The 21390-nt window shown below is 37.8% G+C and overlaps 2 long non-coding RNA genes across 2 annotated transcripts; both read right to left on the bottom strand.

Annotated features, from left to right (window-relative positions):
* Positions 1 to 15639: 15639 nt before the first annotated feature.
* LOC116402737 lies at positions 15640 to 17103 on the bottom strand. The gene is made up of 4 exons (XR_004215339.1): positions 17003 to 17103; positions 16840 to 16912; positions 16549 to 16653; positions 15640 to 15897 (listed from the first exon to the last, which is right to left on the bottom strand). It is a non-coding gene; the product is annotated as an uncharacterized LOC116402737 (long non-coding RNA).
* Positions 17104 to 17844: 741 nt separating this feature from the next.
* Positions 17845 to 18546, bottom strand: LOC116402738. The gene is made up of 2 exons (XR_004215340.1): positions 18247 to 18546; positions 17845 to 18071 (listed from the first exon to the last, which is right to left on the bottom strand). It is a non-coding gene; the product is annotated as an uncharacterized LOC116402738 (long non-coding RNA).
* Positions 18547 to 21390: the final 2844 nt, after the last annotated feature.

The following is a 21390-nucleotide window of genomic DNA, read 5'->3' as shown; positions in this document are numbered from 1 at the left end:
AGATCAAGAAATATCCGGCATTCGAGCAGAATTACATGATCTGCCAACAATCAAGGAAAACATGTCATCTTTGGCGAAGAGTATTGAGAGGTTAGGAGTACAGGCTGAGAAGCAACAACAGCAACCAGAAACACTGTTGAAATATATTGAAGGAATGATCAAAGGGAAGACAACGATGGAAGAAGTACTAGAAGGATCATCAAGTGAGTTGACAGCATGGTTGATGTCAGTGATTGGACGATGATGGGAGGAAAATCTGAGGAAAAACATACCAAGTTGGAGGGTGAAGATTCTGCGGGCGACCGAAGCAAATTTAAAAAAATTGAAATGCCAGTTTTTGTGGGAAATGATCACGATTCTTGGTTGTTTAGGGCTGAGAGATACTTTCAGATACACAAACTGAGTGAGTCAGAGAAAATGATTGTGTCCATTCTTAGTTTTGATGGAGCAGCTTTGAATTGGTATAGATCTCATGAAGATCGTGAACCGTTTGTTAATTGGGACGATTTAAAGAAGAGACTTATTGTTTGATTTCGATCGAGTCGTGAGGGATCAATTCTGGGAAGATTTTTAAAGATCAAGCAAGATATTACAGTGGAAGAATATTGGAATTTATTTGATAAATCAGTAGCACCATTGCCTTTTCTACAAAAGGCTGTCTTAGAAGAAACATTTATGAATGGTTTGAAACCATGGATTAAGGCAGACATGGAATGTTGGGAACCTATGGGGCTTGCTCAAATGATGAAGTTGGCCCAAAAGATTGAGAACCGAGAAGTGATAATGGGAGAATCAAGTTTCAAACGTGCAGCGGATGGAAAATTCCAGGTTTCTGCTTCCTTTAAACCTCAAATTCCTGTGATTTCTAATGATAATAAGTCAGGAGGGATTGTTCGAATGCGGATGATTACAATTCGAGGAGTGGCTGGTGAACCTAATCGACGAGAAGGACCACTAAAACGACTTTCTGATGCTGAATTTCAGGCTAGACGTGAGAAAGGTCTCTTTTCGCTGTGAGGAATGATTTTTTGTGGGCCATAAGTGTAACGTGAAAGATCATAAGGAACTTAGAGTTTTAGTTGTTGGGGCAAATGGGGAAGAACTAGAGTAGTTGAAGAAGAGGATTCAAAAGTGGAAACTGAAATACAGGAGACTGAAGTTGTTAAACCAGAAGAACCCGTGATCGAATTGTCAATAAATTCGGTGGTGGGATTAACAAACCCTGGAACTATGAAAATTAAAGGTATGATTAGAGAAAGGTCAGTAGTAGTATCGATAGATTGCGGCGCGACCAATAATTTTATATATGAAAAGTTAGTAACTCAATTGTTGTTGCAGTTGCAGGAAACTTCTGATTATGGGGTTATTTTGGGGTCTGAATCTGCTGTAAAAGGGAAGGGAATTTGTAAACAAGTGGAACTGCTATTGGGTGAATGGAAGGTTGTGGATAATTTTCTGCCATTGGAATTGGGGGGGAGTGGATGTCATTCTTGGTATGCAATGGCTACATACATTAGGAGTAACCGAAGTAGATTGGTGAAAACTTACTTTGACATTCATACAAAATGGGAAGAAGGTTGTATTGAGGGGAGATCCGAGTCATACGAAGGCTAGGGTGAGTTTGAAGCACATGATGAAGACATGGACAGAACTTGATCAGGATTTCTGATTGAGTGTAGATCTTTGGAAGGTGGAATGGCATTTGCAGCGATGTATGGGGTTGATGAAGTGCCTACCACTCATGAGTCTATTCCAGCCGTGTTAGCTAAGAATGAAGATGTTTTTGGTTGGCCTGGAGAGTTGCCACCACAATGTACCATTGAACATCATATACATCTTAAGAAGGGGACTAATCCAGTCAATGTTCGGCCTTATAGATATGCATACCAGCAAAAGGAGGAGATGGAAAGATTGGTTGATGAAATGATGGCATTTGGCATAAAAACCTAGTACTAGTCCATATTCGAGCCCGGTCTTGTTGGTGAAAAAAAAATGGTAGTTGACGGTTTTGTGTAGATTACCGTGCGTTGAATAGTGTGACCGTTCCATACAAGTTTCCTATTCCAGTAGTAGAGGAATTGTTTGATGAACTTAATGGGGCTAATATATTTTCGAAGATTGATCTCAAGGCGGGATATCATCAAATTAGAATGTGTAAAAAGGATTTGAAGAAAACAGCTTTTAGAACTCACGAGGGGCATTATGAGTTTCTTGTCATGCCTTTTGGGCTCACCAATGCACCATCAACGTTTCAAGCTTTGATGAATAGTATCTTTAAACCTTACCTACACAGGTTTTCTTAGTCGTTTTTGATGATATATTAATTTACAGTAGAAGTTTGGATGAAAATCTTCAACATTTAGAATGGGTGTTAGAGGTGCTGCGAGAGAATAAATTATATGGTAATATGCACAAGTGTGGGTTTGCCAAAATGAAAGTGGAGTATCTTGGCCATATAATTTCGGGAAAGGGTGTAGAGGTTGATCCCGAGAAAATTAGATCTATCAAAGAATGGGCCCGTGCCCACTAATGTCCGTGAAGTTCGTGGATTTCTTTGGGTTGACAGGATATTATCGAAGATTTGTAATGAATTATGGAAGTGTGGCTACTCCTTTGACTCAATTATTGAAGAAAGGAGCATATGAATGGACTGTTGCAGCTGCTGAAGCTTTTGAGAATTTAAAGATGGCTACGATGACTCTCCCAATCTTAGCACTGCCAGATTTTTCCTTACCATTTGAAATAGAGACCGATGCTTCTGGATATGGGGTAGGTGCTGTCTTAATTCAAAATCATCGGCCAATTGCTTATTTTAGCCAGACATTAGCTATGAGGGATCGTGCTAAACCAGTTTATGAACGGGAAAATGGCTGTAGTTTTGGCTGTGCAACGCTGTAGACCTTATCTTTTGGGCAAGAGGTTTGAAGTGAAAACTGATCAACGATCATTGAAACTTTTATTGGAACAAAGGGTTATCCAACCTCAACATCAGAGGTGGATTGCTAAGCTTCTTGGCTACAATTTTGATGTCGTGTATAAACCGGGACTAGAAAACAAAGCAGCAGATGCCTTGTCTCGTGTCCCTCCTACTGCCCAACTTAATCAACTTACTGTTGAGATCAGTTAAATTGGCAGTCCCCAACACTGAAGTTGACCCTAAATTAGTCCCAGAAATTAATGGGATGGATCTGAATGTCAATGATGAAGATATTCTCCCTATTAAAATTCCCCTGGATTTGCCTAAAGATTTAGTGTCTATAGTCGGTGATTGTGGAATCATTCTGGCTTAAATTAGATGTGCAACTGCCTTTTCCTCCTCCCAGTCATTATTAAGGTTGTCTCCTGGAACACTAAGGGTTTGAACGACTCCTCTAAACGTGCAGCACTTAAAAAATCATCAACAATTGTAGTCATGATTCAAGAATCTAAGAAGGACACCTTGAACTCGGCTTTTATAAAATCATTGTGGAGTTCTAAGGATATTGGCTGGGATTATGTGGCTTCTGTTGGATCTTCTGGGGGAATTCTTACCATGTGGGACAGCAGTAAAATATCTGTAACAGAGGTCATTAAAAGACGCTTCTCTTTGTCAATCAAATGCCTCACTTTGTGCAAAAAGGTTTGTTGGATCACAAATGTCTATGGCCCTTGTGGTTGCAGAGAAAGGAAATTGGTTTGGCCCGAATTGTCTTCCTTGGCTGATTGTTCGGCCGTGGCCTGGTGCATAGGTGGGGATTTTAATATCACTCGTTGGGCCGGGAAAGATTTCCTTTTGGCAGAAGTACTAGAGGAATGTCATTATTCAATAAGTTTATTGACATGGTTTCTCTCATGGAAATTCCATTGCAAAATGGAAGGTTCACTTGGTCTAGAGACGGTAATTCTCCTTGAAGATCATTATTAGACAGATTCTTCATAAATCAGATGTGGGATGTTTGTTTTGAAAATTCTCGGGTTTCTCGAAAAGCACGCATCTCTCGGATCACTTTCCTTTATTCTTGGAGGCTGGTTCTTTTCTTTGGGGTCCCTCTCCTTTTCGGTTTTGTAACAGCTGGTTGGTGTCCAGTGATTCTAATCAGATTATTGTTGAAACAGTGAGCAACTCTAACTTCCAGGGATGGGCTGGTTTCATTCTTCATGAGCAGTTGAGATCAGTTAAATTGGCAGTAAAAGCTTGGAATATTGCTGCGCAAGCTAAGGTAAAAAAAAAAACAGAGAAATCCTTGATGTCAAAATTAGAAAAAATGATTCTGTGGCTGAGTTGATTGGATTAAATCAAGAAGAGTTGAATTCTAGAGCTGCTTTGCAAGCGGAATTACTTAGTATTTATCAAAATGAAGAGTAATTTTATTCAGAAGAGTAAACTCAATTGGCTTTCTTTGGGTGATGAGAATACGGGCTTCTTCCACCGCTTTCTAAATGCGAAAAAAAGAAGGAACCTCATAACTGAATTAAAATATGATGATGAGATTGTCTCGACTTCATTCGGCGACATTGAAAGGATTGTGCTAGAATTTTTTGAGTCACTTTATACCAGAATTCCGGGGGACAGCTTCATCCCTATTAACAGTAATTGGTCTTGTGTTTCCTCAATTCAGAATGAGGCTCTTGTTACCCAACTTTCAGTGGAGGAGATTGTGAGACCCCCAATCATACATATATGTATGTTAGGAAGGGTAAGAAGGGAAACTCACCAACATGTAAGGAGAGAGAATGAGTGGGAAATAAAAGAATGTGCAGGTGGGTCCCACTGGGTAGGAATTTGAGGGTGAGTATAAATAGAATGATTGAGAAATAGGGATGGGTATCTTTTTGGTTATCTTTTAAGAAAGGGAGGCGGCAGCAGCTGATAGGAGAGGGGTATCCTTCTTGTGAAGGGTGCAGGTTTGTTCTTGTTGTTCATTGTTCTTGTTTTCATTCCTTATTGTAGCTGTAACTTTGGGCTATATATTCTGTCTCTGTTTAGCCCTAGTTGGGTATTTTATTAAAAAGGGTGTAGAATCCTAACATTTGGTATCAGAGCCCGACAAAAAGAAAAAAAAAAACTAGGGGTGGTGACGCGTCGCATGGCACAAAGACAAATGGAGGAACGAATGGAAGGAACCGAGAAGGAGCTGCTGAGCATGAAAGAAATGCTACTGGAAATGAAGAAATCTATGGAAAGACTGACAGAGGAACTAAGAGAGAATCATAGCTATAAGAAAAGAGATGAATCCGGAACATCTGATGGATCCAGCATGAAGTTGAAAGGAAAAGTAGAAGAATCGGAAGTCTGTAATGAGGTAAATGGAAGCAATGTGGATCGAAGTAAGTACGCAAAGTTAGAAATGCCTATGTTCTTAGGTGAAAATCCAGAATCCTGGGTATATAGAGCAGAACATTTCTTTGAGATGAACAACCTGCCAGAAAACGAGAAGATCAGAGTGGCGGTGGTCAGTTTTGGGCAAGAGGAAGTGGACTGGTACAGGTGGACGCATAATAGGAAGAAAGTAGAGTCATGGGAAGATTTGAAAGGGAGGATGTTTGATTTCTTCAAGGACTCGGACAAACAAGTCTAGTGGCACGCTTGATTAGGATTCAACAAGATGGATCCTACAGTGAGTATGTGAAGAAATTTGTCACATATTCAGCTCCCCTCCCTCACATGGAGGAAAGTGTGTTACGAGATGCTTTTCTGACCGGTCTGGAACCCAATCTTCAGGCAGAAGTCGTTAGTCGTTTCCTCGAACATTGGAAGATTGTATGAGGGAGGCTAAACTAGTCAATGATCGGAATGTAGCAATGAAATTGACTAAGACCGAGGGCAGGACAGTGGAACCAAAGAAAAAAGAAGAGTATGCAGGAAAAATCCAAGATGGAACAGACAAAGGCTACATGAGGAGGACAGATTTCCCCATAAAACAAGTAACTATACCTATTAAGGGTAGTTATCAAAAAAGTGAACCTCCTATCGAACTACAGACTTTCAGACGCAGAATTCAGGTCCAGATTGGATAAGGGCCTATGTTTTAAATGCAATGAGAAATATACACCAGGGCACAGATGTAGAGTGAAGGAAAAAAGGGAGCTGATGTTATTTATCATGAATGAAGAGGAGAGCAAGGAAGAGGAAGGCAAGATGGAAGAGGAACCAGGGGAAACAGTGGAATTAAACCATATGGATTTTGCTGAAGGGGAGGAAATAGAATTGAAGACAATCCATGGGATGGCATCGAAGGGAACGATGAAGCTGAAGGGAAATATAAAGGGCAAAGGAGTGATAGTACTGATTGATAGTGGAGCAACCCATAATTTTATACATAACCGGACAGTAAAGGAAAAGAACTTATATCTGGAAAAAGGTAACCCGTTTGCAGTTACAATTGGAGATGGCACCAAGTGTAGCAGGCAAGGGTGTTTGCAAGAGAGTGGAATTGGAACTACAAGGGGTGGTGGTGGTGGCTGATTTTTTTGCTATTGAGTTGGGAAATGTGGATGTAATATTGGGTATGCAGTGGCTGGATACAACAGGCACCATGAAGATACATTGGCCATCTCTAACAATGTCTTTCTGGTTGGGCAAACAGAAAATTATCTTGAAAGGAGACCCATCCCTCATCCAAGCAGAATGTTCCCTGAAAACCATTGAGAAAACGTGGGAAAATGAAGATCAGGGTTTTCTGTTGGAATTCCAAAAGTATGAAGTAGACACGGAGGTGGAAGCGGAGCAGGAAATGAAAGGGACGAGGAAGAGATTCCAATGATTAAAAATCTGTTACAACAGTATGCAGACATCTTTGAGGATCCAAAAACTACTCCTAAGAGAGAAATAGATCACCGTATATTGGTTTTACCGAACCAAAGGTCAATGTCAGACCATATAAATATGGTTATGTACAGAAGGAGGAAATTGAGAAATTGGTGGTGGAAATGCTGCAAGCAGGTGTGATACGTCCCAGTCATAGCCCTTACTCCAGCCCTGTTTTATTGGTCAAAAAGAAAGATGGAGGGTGGCGGTTTTGTGTAGATTACCGGAAACTCAACCAAGTAACCATATCAGACAAATTTCCTATCCCAGTGATAGAAGAACTGCTGGATGAATTACATGGAGCCACGGTTTTCTCAAAACTAGATCTGAAGTCCGGTTACCATCAAATAAGGATGCAGAAGGAAGATGTTGAGAAGACCGCGTTCAGAAACACATGAGGGTCACTATGAATTTCTGGTAATGCCCTTCGGTCTTACAAACGCACCAGCCACCTTCCAGTCCTTGATGAATCAGGTATTCAAACCCTTTTTAAGAAGGTGTGTATTGGTATTCTTCGATGATATACTTGTATATAGCAAGGATATAGCAGAACATGAGAAACATCTAGGGATGGTATTTGCAGTGTTGAGAGATAACATCTATTTGCAAATAAGAAGAAGTGTGTCATAGCTCACTCCAAAATCCAATATTTGGGGCATATAATTTCGAGTAAAGGAGTACAGGCTGATGAGGAGAAGATCAAAGACATGGTGAAATGGCCTCAGCCGAAAGATGTCACGGGTCTGAGAGGATTTCTGGGATTATCGGGCTATTATCGTAGGTTTGTGAAAGGATACGGAGAAATTGCAGCCCCCTTGACCAGATTGTTGCAAAAGAATTCTTTTGCGTGGGATGAACAAGCAACCGAGGCCTTTGAAAAATTAAAGATGGCCATGACTACTATCCCGGTGCTAGCACTGCCGAATTGGGATCTACCTTTTTTAATCGAAACAGATGCTTCAGGGACAGGATTGGGAGCTGTACTTTCACAGAATGGTCACCCATAGCCTTCTTCAGCCAGAAATTGTCGACACGAGCTCAGGCCAAGTCCATTTACGAAAGAGAACGGATGGCTGTAGTATTATCAGTGCAGAAATGGCGTCATTATCTATTAGGAAGGAAGTTTACAATTATCTCAGATCAAAAGGCATTGAAATTTCTCCTTGAGCAGAGGGAAGTACAACCCCAATTTCAGAAATGGCTGACCAAACTGCTGGGATACGATTTTGAAATATTATACCAACCTGGATTACAAAACAAAGCAGCAGATGCCCTTTCTAGGATGGAATATCCGCTGGAAGTAAACTCCTTGACGACAACTGGCATTGTAGACATGGAAGTGATAGACAAGGAAGTCAACCAAGATGAGGAATTACAGAAAACCATTAAAGAATTGAAACAGAATCCAGAGGGAATTAGCAAATTTAGCTAGGAGAATGGGAAACTGTTCTACAAGAAGAGAGTGGTATTATCAAAGAAGTCGTCAGTGATTCCCACATTGCTGCATACATTCCATGACTCCATCTTAGGAGGACACTCGGGATTCTTGAGGACATAGAAAAGGATGAGCGGAGAGCTGTACTGGGAGGGAATGAAGGCTGGTATAAAGAAATATGTGGAACAGTGTGAGATTTGTCAAAGAAACAAATATGAGGCCACGAAACCAGCAGGGGTATTACATCCACTTCCTGCTCCGGAAGCCATACTAGAAGAATGGTCAATGGATTTCATAGAAGGGTTACCGAAGGCAGGGGGAATGAATGTGATAATGGTGGTGGTAGACAGATTGAGCAAGTATGCTTATTTCATCACTATGAAGCACCCTTTCACAGCTAAACAAGTGGCGACGACATTCATTGAAAAGATCATCAGCAAGCATGGGGTTCCAAAATCCATAGTATCCGACAGGGATAAAGTTTTCATTAGTCATTTTTGGAAGGAGTTATTTACAACTATGGGAACTAAACTGAAAAGAAGCACGGCGTTCCACCCACAAACAGATGGACAAACGGAAAGGGTAAACCAATGTCTGGAGACATACTTGAGATGCTTTTGCAATGAACAACCCCAAAGGTGGCATAAGTTCATTCCATCGGCTGAACTGTGGTATAACACTACTTTCCATTCATCCATACGTTCCAACCCTTTCAAGATTGTATATGGAAGGCAACCACCCCGATTCTATCCTACGGAACCCGAAAAACTCAGAATGATGAGGTAGAAATAATGCTCAAGGAGAGAGATCTGGCATTGAACGCCTTGAAGGAGAACCTTCACTTAGCCCAAAACCGCATGAAGAAATGGGCAGACACCAAAAGAAGGGAATTGAAGTTCAAGGTGGGTGATGAAGTATACCTAAAGCTCAGACCTTATAGGCAGAGATCCTTAGCTCGGAAAAGGTGTGAAAAGCTGGCTCCAAAATTCTACGGGCCTTACACAATCATTGAAGAGATAGGAGAGGTGGCCTATAGTTGAAGCTCAAGTTAGGTAAGCAGAAGGTTGTGCAGCAACAACAACCTATGTTGACAACAGATTTCGAATTACAACTATGGCCAGAACAGGTATTGGGAATTCGCTGGAACAAAGAATTGGGAGCTAACGAATGGCTAGTCAAGTGGAAGAATTTACCAGAAACTGAAGCCACATGGGAAGCTGTCTATCAAATGAATCAACAGTTTCCCACATTCCACCTTGAGGACAAGGTGAATTTTGAACCGAGGGGTGTTGTGAGACCCCAATCATACATACGTATGTTAGGAAGGGTAAGAAGGGAAACTCACCAACATGTAAGGAGAGAGAATGAGTGGGAAATAAAAGAATGTGCAGGTGGGTCCCACTGGGTAGGAATTTGAGGGTGAGTATAAATAGAATGATTGAGAAATAGGGATGGGTATCTTTTTGGTTATCTTTTAAGAAAGGGAGGCGGCAGCAGCTGATAGGAGGGGGTATCCTTCTTGTGAAGGGTGCAGGTTTGTTCTTGTTGTTCATTGTTCTTGTTTTCATTCCTTATTGTAGCTGTAACTTTGGGCTATATATTCTGTCTCTGTTTAGCCCTAGTTGGGTATTTTATTAAAAAGGGTGTAGAATCCTAACAGAGATCTTTAAGGCATTAAAGGCACTTGGCAACAACAAAGCTCCGGGCCCGGATGGCTTCACAGTGAAGTTCCTAATCACCCAATGGTCTATTTTCAAGGATATCTTCAAATCACTAATGTCTGATTTCCACAGAAATGGAACATTAAATGCTTGCATCCAAGAAAACTTCATTTGTTTAGTGCAGAAAAAAGAGAATGTGACTCTAGTCAAGGATTTCCGTCCAATCAGCCTTACTACGTTACCATACAAGGTCGTTGCAAAGGTTTTATCTGAACGTCTAAAACAAGTTATGGATGCAATTATAAGCCCACTCAAAGCGCCTTTATTGAAGGTAGGAAAATTTCTTGACCCAATATTAATTGCTAACGAGGCCGTGGAAGATTATAGGGCAAAACGGAAAAAAGGATGGATTTTAAAACTTGACTTGGAAAAAGCCTTTGATAGGGTGAATTGGAACTTTTTAGAAAAAAAATTATCTTTGAAAAAGTTTAGTTCCAAATGGATATCATGGATAATGAGCTGCCCAAAAAATCCAAAGTATTCGGTCTTCATCAATGGTAAGCCTAGAGGCCGGATAACAGCATCTTGAGGTATCCGCCAAGGGTACCCCTCTCCCCTTTTTATTCCTCCTAGTAAGTGAGGTTTTAGGAGAAATCATAAACAAGCTTCATATTAACCGCCAGTTTGAAGGTTTCCTTGTTGGCAAAGACTTGATCCACCTCCCTTTGCTTCAATTTGTCGATGATACTTTCTCTTTTGTAAGTATGATGTGAAGATGGTCCTTAAACTTTAAAACGTCATTAGATTATTCGAATGGTGTTCGGGCAGAAAGTAAACTGGGAAAAATCAGCCCTTAGCGGCATTAATGTGGGAGAGGAAGATTTGTTTCAAACAGCAAATCTGATAGGGTGCAAGGTAGAAAAGCTTCTGATTATATATTTAGGTCTCCCTTTGGGAGGCTACCCTCGACAAAAGTCTTTTTGGCAACCAGTCATTGATCGAATTCACAAGAAACTTGAAAGGTGGAAAAGATATAACATCTCTAGAGGCGGAAGACAAACGTTATGCAACTCAGTTCTGGTTAGCCCTCCTACATACTACCTACTTTATTTTCTATACCTGAAAATGTGGCTGCCTCTTTGTTAAAGTGAGTTTTTTGAGTGAAGGAAAAGGTCTGCAATACTCCTTGAAAGACAGGGGAAGCAGAAGATTGGTGTTCTATATTCTGGTTTGCTTATTAGTACTTTGTTGTTCGGAATTTTGGATTAGGAGGTTTTCTTTGTTTGATGTTTGTGAATTATATGTAACGTGACTCATTTTCTGAGGTTCACGGTTTGCTTATGTTGTAAGTTGTGTTTGATTATCAATATAATAGAAACACTACATCAGTGTTCTATCAGGATGTCATCCTTGGAATGCAATGGCTGCACACGTTGGGGTAACTGAAGTGGATTGGCGGAAACTCACTTTAACTTTCATACAAAATGAAAAGAATGTTGTGAAAAAAGTACTTCAAGACCCAACATGTCAATCAAATGTGTTTAAAACTTAGTTTCAAACCAACCTAAAACGAGTTCAAAACGTGTCTAAGTATCACTTTAACTTTCAAAACGACCTAAAAAAGCTTACGTGTAGGTTCGTAACTCATAACCTACGAAAAAAGTTCAAATATTGTGAAAAAAGCACTACAAGACCCAAAATGGCAACCAAGTGTGTAAGTGCAACAAACTTAGTTCAAACCAACCTAAAACGTGCTCAAAACGTGTCTAGGTATTACTTGAGTTTTCAAAACAACCTAGCAAATCATAAGTGTAAGTTCGTAACTCATAATCTACCAAAAAGGTTGAAAAAAGCATTTCAAGACCAAAAATGACAACCAAGTGCAACAAACTCAATCTAACCTAAAATGAATTCAAAACGTGTGTAAGTATCACTTGAATTTTCAAAACGACCAAGTAATGCTTAAGTGTAAGTTTGTAACTCACAACCTACCAAAATTTCAAAAAGTGTGAAAAAAGTACTTCAAGACCCAACATGTCAATCAAATGTGTTTAAAACTTAGTTTCAAACCAACCTAAAACGAGTTCAAAACGTGTCTAAGTATCACTTTAACTTTCAAAACGACCTAAAAAAGCTTACGTGTAGGTTCGTAACTCATAACCTACGAATGGTGAGAATGCTAAGTAGGTGTCAACATAGATGAGATGCCCGAGTGCACTCACTGATCCTAGGGCTTTCTTTGTATTACCTTTTGTCTTGTCTATTCATTTTCAGCTTAACGAAGAGGCTCCTTTCCTACTTCAAAAAGAAAAAAAAGGTAAATGTGTGATTCTTATAAAGTAAATTATCCTACAGATTAAAAGTTTTAACTTAGACTATTCCAAGTGCTTCACCAAATCTTAAATATTTGAACCAACAGCACCAACTTTGCACAACACAGCAATGTAAAACACATTAACTACTTTCTCTTTTATGCACATTATATATCAAATAAAAATATTACAAGGGAAAAAATGGAAAAAAAGAACATACTAACAACGATAAAATATAATAAGCTTCAATCGAAGAGAGAAGGTTTGAAGAACATAATTCAAAGGCTCCCAAAATCATATCATAATTAGAAAGCCAATACCAACACCAATTCAAAGAGAACACCTAATACCATACAAAAGTCTAAATATAACTTTTTTTTTAATCTTGTGTTTTAGTGTATGATGCAAGTGAAGCAAAACAACATTACAATATAAGATCTTTTTACCCTGATATTTAATAATCAACTAAGAAAAATTTGCATTCAAAGTTGACCAAGAATCCAAGACCTTCAATAGGCAAAGATAATATTCTCAACATGGTAATTGGATGTGTTCCCTTTAGCATAGTATCTTAAATAATCACTTTTTGTTATTTGAGAAAAACTCCATTTTCTCTTATTAATGAAAAATGACTTGATAATAGGTAAGTATAATTTAATAGAAATTCTAACTAAAGAGAACTAATTATAAAAGGAAATAACGTCTAAAAAGAATAATTAAAAAAATAACTAAGGCAACTATACAATACAAATCTACACTTTGTAATCACAACTTTTGATCTTCCTTGTATGGAGTAACATTTTAAAGAGGCCGAACTAAGATAGATCTAAGCAAAAACTTCATTGATGGCCTAAGAAAGATGGATGGAAACCTTATACTGATACAGATAACAAACCTTTTCAATTGAGGTTTAGATGCAAAACATGCAATATAGTTCAACATTATTTCGCCAAAGTTAGTCATTAAAATCAAGCGAATCATAAAACAGAAAAAGAATGTAGATTTAAGAGGACTATGTAATATATCAACTAGGAATGAAATAGGCAAAGATAAAAGCAAGTATTAAGAACAAAACAAAGCATAACAAAAGAGGAAGGCCAGCTTACTATTCAAAAAAGCAAAGGAGTTCCACATCACTTGCAAGATAGCCTATGGAACATTGCTATAGAACTATCTTGGGAACTTTGGCAGAGTTGTGTTTGGAAATTACAATGATGTTTAGCAAAGGTGTTTACAATAATAAAACTATAACATAAATGTTTCATAGTGTTGGAAGAAATTATAGCAATTCATTGCAAATAAGATGCAGTACCTTGATTTTATGGTTAAAGGTTCCAATTGGTTTTTCTTTTTAAGCTCTTATTTAGAAGGGATTCACCTGTTACAAGTTGAAATGTGAGTTGGAAAAATTGGACAAGAAGTTATAACCTTACAAGAAAATGATCCTTATAGAAAGAACTAACTTGATTCAAGCAAAATATCTTCAAGAACAAAATTGCAATTACACGAACACTTATTAACACAAATAAACAAATGAGAAAACAAATTCTTATTAGTAAAACACATGTAGCCAATAAAAAATGCAAATCAGACTATTGAGTACAATGAAATACAACATGGTAACAAGAAAGAGATGCAACATATACATAAACATACAAATCAGAAAAGAAGTTGATTCCTGACAACAAAGTAAAATAAATACAAAGCATAATAAATTTCTATGACCATTAGGACTCTGTAGAGAAATGCCTACTTTGGACATAAGCATTTCATCAAATTCCATCTAAAGCGGAGAGGTTGCCCATGCAAGCTCTAATACCAGGCAATCTCGACGCGCATTTTACTTAACCTAAGCATCTGGCTTGACTCCCTCTTTTTTTTCTCGCTCCCTCTCTACAGGCTGCCATGCTGGGTGAAGAACTCTAAGTACCTACTAGGCGGGGGTCGGGTTTTGCTTAGGCAAGAAAAGCGGAGAGGATCCCCACGAAAATTCTGAAACCGGGGGATCTCGGCGCGCATTTTACTTGACCTAAGCGGCTGGCTTGGCTCCCTCTTTTGTTTCTCGCTCCCTCTCACAGGCTGCCATGCTGGGTGAAGAACTCTAAGTACCTACTAGGCGGAGGTCGGGTTTTGCTTAGGCAAGAAAAGCGGAGAGGATCCCCACGAAAATTCTGAAACCGGGGATCTCGGCGCGCATTTTACTTGACCTAAGCGGCTGGCTTGGCGCCCTCTTTTTTTCTCTCTACCTCTCTAGGCGGGATCGGGTTTTGCTTAGGCAAGAAAAGCGGAGAGGATCCCCACGAAAATTCTGAAACCGGGGGATCTCGGCGCGCATTTTACTTGACCTAAGCGGCTGGCTTGGCTCCCTCTTTTTTTTCTCTCTACTCTCTAGGCGGGATCGGGTTTTGCTTAGGCAAGAAAAGCGGAGAGGATCCCACGAAAATTCTGAAACCGGGGGATCTCGGCGCGCATTTTACTTGACCTAAGCGGCTGGCTTGGCTCCCTCTTTTTTTTTCTCTACCTCTCTAGGCGGGATCGGGTTTTGCTTAGGCAAGAAAAGCGGAGAGGATCCCCACGAAAATTCTGAAACCGGGGGATCTCGGCGCGCATTTTACTTGACCTAAGCGGCTGGCTTGGCGCCCTCTTTTTTTTCTCTCTACCTCTCTAGGCGGGATCGGGTTTTGCTTAGGCAAGAAAAGCGGAGAGGATCCCCACGAAAATTCTGAAACCGGGTGATCTCGGCGCGCATTTTACTTGACCTAAGCGGCTGACTTGGCTCCCTCTTTTTTTTTCTCTACCTCTCTAGGCGGGATCGGGTTTTGCTTAGGCAAGAAAAGCGGAGAGGATCCCCACGAAAATTCTGAAACCGGGGGATCTCGGCGCGCGTTTTACTTGACCTAAGCGGCTGGCTTGGCTCCCTCTTTTTTTCTCGCTCCCTCTCACAGGCTGCCATGTTGGGTGAAAAACTCTAAGGACCTACTAGGCAGGGTGGGGTTTTGCAACCCTTAGCAGCTTGGTCGTATTGTTTTGTTTTTATCGGCTGTTATGTTGGGTGAAGAACTCTAAGATCTTGCCGACTTTGCTTTCTATCTGACCTAACAATCATATTTTGCTTTCAAACAATCTTATACAAATGTTTATGGCCAAAAGAGGGATTTAAAATTAATATAAAAAAGGCATTAGAATATGGCAAAAAAGGGGATTAAAAGTGAGATAAAAAAGACAACCGCACATATTATTATGTACATAATTCACAATATTCAGAAATGAACCAAGTGTTCTACTCATTTCTAAGCTATCAATATATGCATTTTCAACATATGTAACATATTCAAATAAAAATACAATCACAAATCCGAGCTCCGTTCTCATGGTTAGGCATACATGCTTTTTTATGCTAAAAATCGAAGTAGACATGGTACTTATTCTAAGCATAGAGCATTGCAAAAGTTTCTAAATTTTGACATTTTTAGCAAAATTTGCAAAATGAAAATTTCCCAAAGGACATGGAATGTGCAAGGCTACAACTCCACCCCCCACTTAAAAATTTGCATTGTCCTCAAAGCATTTTAAGCAAGATTCTACGGATGGAAAGAAAAAAAGAAAAAGGAGAACAGAAGACCTCCCCTTGTAACCTAGTTTCTTCATGGAAGCTTGCTTGCAAAGATCCCAAGTTTGGTTATATTTCATTTTCCTTTATTCCTACAAAAAGAAAACAAGAATTTCCATCGAATTTTATTAAAAAGGTTAAACTAAAAATTTTAGTAAAATGTGCAGAATTGTTTAAGCTCGGTTGCATTTTCTAAGCATCACTTGAATTATTAAAACGACCTAACAAATATTCAATACAAGTTCGTAATTCATAACCTACCAAAAAGTTCAAAAAGATTGTTGTAGGTGTTCCAAAACCTTTTTGTAAATTACATACATCAATAAACTTACTTCTTATGGGGGGGGAAGAAACTATGTTTTAGGGACAGATGGCTCTAAAGCACACAAACACTCTCCATCTCACTCTCTATCTGCCCTGTATCTAATTTAATCCAGCATTCATTTGGGGTATTGTAGGTTCATATTAAAAAATAGTCATTCATGTCGTGATGCAAAGGCCCTTTTTATGTATCTAGAACTAAAATCACGAAAATCATCGTGGACATGCAGCACAACAAACTGAATATCCATGGGAAGCCTTTGCTAACAAAATGGTTGACAATAATTACTCAGACAAGAGAGGATGACTATAATTAATTAACAGAAGTACAAATCAATATAGGTGCACAACCACCAAGCCCCCAACAAAAGGAACAATAAACTTCAATAACAAAAGAAAGGTAGTATCAAGACTATCCTTACCTTGTTATCGAAGAAGATACCTTGGCTCTAGTAAGCCCGATGCTCTGCCTTACAACATTCAATTACCTCAGTACTGTAGTGTTTCTTCAAAGTTTGGGAATCTACCTAAAACATAAAAAATATATATTACAACTTGAAAACCTCCATGTCAGAAACTTTACTTTAATTATCAAACCAGATGCTATGCAAGAATTAGTTAGCAGAAACACAACATAAATAGTAATGATATTCTTTGGGGAGGGGATAAAAGCATCTTTCATCTTAGAAATAAGCTTAGCAGTTAGCACTAACCTTTATATAAGAAGTTAACACCGGTTTGATTACTTCATAAACTTCAGCTACGAAATCTGGTAAAGAGAAAGACCTAATCCATAATGTTAAAGAGGAAAAGACCAAGTCAGATTCTTTTATTCAAACAGGTTAGTATCACATCTCCAAAGAAAAACTTACGGACCTCTACGACGAATTTCCTTGAATGATGTAGCAGCACCTTGTTCTTGAAAACACAGTTTCATTTATGCTGTGAAAAATAAGATTGATAAATAAAACTTTCGGCTACAATTAGCCACATAAACATAAAGTTGTGACAGGAAAACAAAAGCTAACAGATAATTAACTATACAGTTTGTAGGCAAAATACCAAATAGCCCATAATCAAGATCACAACTGAAGCAAACAATAATGTGTAGTTTATCATTTCCAACCAAATAAGGTCAAATGGCCAAATAATATGTCCTTTCACATAAATATTTACTCCTGAATTTTTTGGAAGGATAATGTTATCGCTTCTCTCCCACGTTTCACAAAAGTTCTTTTACATATTCCTATTGAAGAATCTCATTTGAGCATTTTATGGTCAATTTGACTTGAAAGAAACGGCAGAACTTTCAATAAGAAAGAAGCAAGATGCCCAGTTTTTTTTAGCTGCTGTTTTTCTCTTCTTTTTTTTTCTTTAACTTGCTGTAAATTGGAGATGTTTTCCATAACTACTGTGGCTTATAATATGTCCTTTCACATAAATATTTACTACTCCTGAATTTTTTGAAGGATAATGTTATCGCTTCTCTCCCACGTTTCACAAAAATTCTTTTACATATTATATTTTTTTTTACATATTCCTATTGAAAAATCTCATTTGAGCATTTTATGGTCAATTTGACTTGAAAGAAACGGCAGAACTTTCATAAGAAAGAAGCAAGATGCCCAGTTTTTTTTAACTGCTGTTTTTCTCTTCTTTTTTTTCTTTAACTTGCTGTAAATTGGAGATTTTTTCCATAACTACTGTGGCTTATGTAATTTACCTTCTCCCTAAATGCAACCATAAATCAAACAAACTAGATGAATAAATTTACACCACAGAAATCCATCCTATGAAGACTACAGCGGAGAAAGATGCGATAAGGATAAAGCATAGGAAGAGCAAATACCCCATGGGAAGTAAACTGATAGAAAATACTTTGTCTTGAGAGTAATATATCCCGAACCAATTTTCTGCCAGCCATTAAGATTTACCCACTGCAACTCTGCACACAAATATTTTCTTATAAACAATAATTAACACAATCTAATTGGTATCTTATGGATATAAAAGACAGCATGGATCCATATTGGAAGGATTTCAAATTAGTCTACGAACAAAGAATTTGGAAGGATTTGTGATCAACTAAGGAGCTCTCGACTTTCTCAGCTGGAATTTACCTTCCTTGGGTACTTATCGACCAGAGACTGGAAGTAGTTGTGCTCTTCGTCCATAGTAGTCATCCAACCAGCAAGGGAAAGACCACGACGTGCAGTGGAATAGGAAAAAGAGCGTTGAGCACAGCTTTCGTGTCACCAGCAATCGTTTTTCCTTTATTGGTAGACCGAAAAGGCTTTGTCAAGCAGGCAGGCACGATTGTCACTCGATCGACAGTTGAGAAATCCGGCGCTGTTAGGGGTAGGAGAAGAAGATGGCCGTGAATCGGCGATTTTGAGGAAGACGAAGAAGATGAGAGAAGGGGAGAGACGAGAAAGCAGAGAGAGAGAAGATAGCCGGAGAAGAAAAATTTGAAACGTGAGTGAGAGAGAAGGGGAGATGAGGGATTAAAATATATTTGAATTATTTGTGATAAAACCCATTTAAAATCCAAAACAATTTCTTTATAACTAAAACAAATATTTTGTTTTTAAAATTTAGACTAAAAAATCAAATTTTACTGCAAAAATTGAGATAAAATTTTCAGTAACGATAAAGCAAAAAATATATATTTTGTTTTTCAAATAATTATAATCCAAAATTTTCAAGAAATGTGAAATTTCATTTAATAAGATAAAAAAATTGTGAACATTAGTTTCCAACTTTGGCAATGGATGAAAGTATTAGAAATTGAAAATAATTGTTAGACATGCATGTTAGCCGTCACCACAAACCAATCCAATTTTTCATTCAAAAATGTTGAATTTATAATTAATGGTTCTCGAAACATTCATACAATTTTTTTTTTAATTTAACTTACTTAATTTGAGTTTTCTTACGATGTTCATGTCGATATTATACGAAAAATTGTCTTAAATGATAAAATTGCTGAAGATATTCATAAAGTTTTACCGTCGGTTAGTTAGTGATAGAACATGTACTAATGGTCTATCAATTATCCTCTATGGTTTTAGTTTAGTGGTTATTTATCAAGCTCTTAATAAACTAAATAGTGATTTAACAAATATAATGTAAAAGAATATTCCAAGAATAACCTTGGAGTATCACTTGAATTTTCAAAACGACCTAACACGACTAAACTATAAGCTCATAACTCATAACCTATCAAAAAAAGTACAGATAAAACAAAAAAAACTATTTAAATCTTGAAAAATGAAATATGAGAAAAAAAATGAAAAGAGAAGAAATAAATTTTAAAGTATATGTAAATTTTAGATATCAAGTAAAAAAGAAATATGTAAGTTGAATTTTAATCGGTAAGAATATGGATGTCTAGAAACAATTTTTAATTTTTAAAAGTTGATTTATAATCATTTGATTTCTTTAAATTCAACGACATAAACATAAAATGATTTGATTTTGAATTTATCACACCTTACAAATATTTTTCAAATTTCAAATCAAGAGATACTAAGTTTGTTGACCTTACCCACTTGATTGCCATTTTGGGACTTGTTTAAGACTAAGTTTGTTTCACTTGCATACTTGGTTGTCATTTTAGGTCTCAAAGTGCATTTTTCATGCATTTTGAACTTTTTTTTTTTTAATGGGCTTTATCAAAAATAATTCAAATGGAACTGGCAGATGGCTGAGGGCCTTCGTGAAACGTGGGAGAGAAGCGATAAGAATATGGATGTCTTAATGGTCATAGAAATTTATTATGCTTGGTTTTTGTTTGAAAAATTTTCTATTATTTACTTTATTGAACACACACGAGCACCCGTACATCTGGATTTGTAAAAATATGTATCATTATAAGGTTTCCATCCATCTTTCTTAACACAGTCTTTTTTCCATTTTTTCCCTTCTAATATTTTTATTTGATATATAATGTGCATAAAGAGAAAGTAGTTAATGTTTTTACATTGTTGTGTTGTGCAAAGTTGGTGCAGTTGGTTCAAATATTTAAGATTTGGTGAAGCACTTGGAATAGTCTAAGTCAAACTTTTAATCGTAGGATAATTTACTTTATAAGAATCACACATTTACCTTTTTTTTTTTTTTTTTGAAATAGGAAAGGAGCCTCTTCATGAAGCTGAAAATGAGTAGACAAGACAAAAGATAATACAAAGAAGCCCTAGGATCAGCTAGTGCACTCGGACATCTCATCTAGGTTGACACCCACTTAGCGTTCTCACCATATCGAGACTTAAACCAAAAGACTAAACCAACGACAAGGTTTAGAATAGATCATACAAACTGCCAATAACTATACAACATAGATTTAAGACCACTAGAAATCCAAAAGAAATAAAATAAGAGTACAGTAGTGGACTAAGAATTAAAAATGAAAGTCGGCCAGTTATGACTTATATCTTGTATGGAGAAATCTTTGAAGTCTTTTGAAAGAGAGCATCAAGTAGAAGCATTGATTCTAGCCATTTCGACTCGAGTTGTCCAAGAGGAAGCTTTATTTTGAAATGTTAGTTGATTATGTTCAAACCAAATTTATGGTAAAATGGCCTTTACTGCATTTAACCAAATCAATCTTGGTTTCTTCTTGAGAATGGGACATGAAATAAGCTGGACCGCGTTCTCCTAAATCTATAGTCGAAAACCCAATTCAAATGAAGATAGCCAAGTAAGCCAAACCAACACTTCTTTGCATGTAAGCAGGAGAAGAAAATATGATGTAAATCTTCTAAAGCATGCAAACACAAGGGACAAACATGAGGAGATAAACTGAGAAAGGGAGGTTTCATTTGCAAAACTTCTGCACAGTTCATAGTCCATTTCGCATTCTCCAAAGCGTGATATTCACTCTTTTAGGGATTTCTGTCTTCCAAATTGTCGAGTACTTTGTTTTCAAGACTGTGTTAGAACCTGTTTTCTGTAAATGTTTGGCTGATTAATAAATTAGTAGAACACACTATTTGGTGTTCTATCATTTTGGTATCGGAGAAATCGAATCTGTGAAGTTCTATATCATGGCTCAAAAGCGAATTGAGGAAAAGTTGGAAATGGTAGATCAAGAAATATCCGGCATTCGAGCAGAATTACATGATCTGCCAACAATCAAGGAAAACATGTCATCTTTGGCGAAGAGTATTGAGAGGTTAGGAGTACAGGCTGAGAAGCAACAACAGCAACCAGAAACACTGTTGAAATATATTGAAGGAATGATCAAAGGGAAGACAACGATGGAA

The sequence above is a fragment of the Cucumis sativus genome, chromosome 3, assembly GCF_000004075.3.
Source record: "Cucumis sativus cultivar 9930 chromosome 3, Cucumber_9930_V3, whole genome shotgun sequence".
Lineage (NCBI taxonomy): Eukaryota > Viridiplantae > Streptophyta > Magnoliopsida > Cucurbitales > Cucurbitaceae > Cucumis > Cucumis sativus.
The sequence above is the reverse complement of the archived record's forward strand: the minus strand, read 5'-3'. Positions and strand labels throughout refer to the sequence as shown.